Source organism: Tachyglossus aculeatus, chromosome 1 (genome assembly GCF_015852505.1).
Source record: "Tachyglossus aculeatus isolate mTacAcu1 chromosome 1, mTacAcu1.pri, whole genome shotgun sequence".
Lineage (NCBI taxonomy): Eukaryota > Metazoa > Chordata > Mammalia > Monotremata > Tachyglossidae > Tachyglossus > Tachyglossus aculeatus.
The window spans coordinates 23,797,884-23,799,684 of NC_052066.1; the positions used below are offsets into that span (position 1 = coordinate 23,797,884).

A 1,801-nucleotide genomic window follows, 5' to 3' on the forward strand; every position below is an offset into this window, starting at 1 on the left:
CAGTGGACCCCCTTGGACATTTGGGATCTGGGTTGGACAGCACCGGGCAGGTTCCTTTCTGAAAAAGGGTTCTTTTCCCTTTCTGTTTCTGTGTCTATGTTCATCTCCCATTCCGTCCTCAGGAGGGTGAAGTTGGCCTGACTCAGGCACAGAAAGCAGTAGGGCTTAGTGGCAAGAGCAGGGACTTGGGAATTAGAGGCCATGGGTTCTCAGCCCAGCTCTGCCACTTACCTGCTTCGTGACCTTGGGCAAATCCCTTAACTTCTCTATGCCTTAGTTACCTCAACTGTAAAATGGAGATTAAAAGTTTGAGCCTCATGTGGGACAGGGACTGTGTCCAACCTGATTATCTGTGTCTATCCCAGTGCTTAGAACAGTGCTGGGCACATAATAGTAATAATAATAATAATAATGGTATTTGTTAACACTATGTGCCCAGCACTGTTCTAAGCAACATCATCATCATCAATCATATTTATTGAGCGCTTACTATGTGCAGAGCACTGTACTAAGCGCTTGGGAAGTACAAATTGGCAACACATAGAGACAGTTCCTACCCAACAGTGGGCTCACAGTCTAAAAGGGGGAGACAGAGAACAAAACCAAACATACCAACAAAATAAAATAAATAGAATAGATATGTACAAGGAAAATAAATAAATAAATAAATAGAGAGTTACAAGGTTATCAGGTTGTCCTGATTACAGTCTGAATCCCCATTTTTCAGATGAGGTAACTGAAGCACCCCCTCTCAGGGTTGCACCCGGAGAGTTTCCAGTACTCTACCAGTCTCGACCATAGGAGGGAGAGTCAAGCAGAGGCCTTCCCATTCCATTCCTAGCTTGGGAAGTGGCTAGCGAATGGAAGGCAATCTGCTACAAGTCAGAACTCACTGTACTGGGAGAAAGTCGAGGGCAGAGACTCAAGTTTACTGCGCAGAGGAGGCAATGGTAAACCACTTCCAGATTTTGACCAAGAAAACTCTATGGATCCATGACCAAGAACATTTGCGGATGGAGACCGGGGGCGTTCTGGGTGTGATGTGCCCATGGCATCGCTGTGGTTCGGAGATGACTTGACAGCATCCCCATTTTACAGATGAGGTAACAGAGGCACAGAGAAGTGAAGTGACTTCCCCAAGGTCACACAGCAGACAAGTAGCAGAGCCAGGATCAGAACCCATGACCATCTGATTCCTAGGCCCATGCTCTATCCACTTTGCCATGCTGCTTCTAGTACAGCACAGGGCAGGCTGTGGTGAAATTACTTGCTTTATACTAATTCTAGCAACTTGAGTCCTTCTTGCATCATCTGGTGTGGACCTGTGATTTAGATTAAATTAAATTAAAACCAATGCAAGATTCCACTGCCCTCAAGGTCTATAAAAATCTTGGCAAACTCTAAACACTGGACAACACCACTACCAGTAATAATTATAATAATGATGACTGCAATGGTAATCAACTAAATGGCAGTTGCTGTCATTTGCAGTGGTTTCAACAGATCGACAATCAATCAGTTAATTTATTGAGCACTTACTGTGTGCAGAGGCCTGTAAAAACAGGGGAGAGTACAGTAGAACACAGTTGGTAGACATGTTCCCTGCCCACAACGAGCTTACAGTTTAGAGGAGTGTAAGTGTCTTTGGGCTGTCACTGAACCCAGAATTTGGATCTGTGGGTGTGCCCTGAACTGAGAACAGTGCTTTGCACATAGTAAGTGCTTAATAAATGCCATTAAAAAAAAAAAAAACTAGGAGCCCCAAGAGGCTTCTGAATTCTTCCCTTCTAGCCCCGGCACC

General features: G+C 44.8%; 1 non-coding gene across 1 annotated transcript; it reads left to right on the top strand.

The window, feature by feature from the left end:
• Nucleotides 1-745: 745 nt before the first annotated feature.
• On the top strand, nt 746-883 carry LOC119936888. Its single transcript, XR_005453871.1, has one exon. It is a non-coding gene; the product is annotated as a small nucleolar RNA SNORA7 (small nucleolar RNA).
• The last annotated feature ends 918 nt before the right edge of the window (nt 884-1,801 follow it).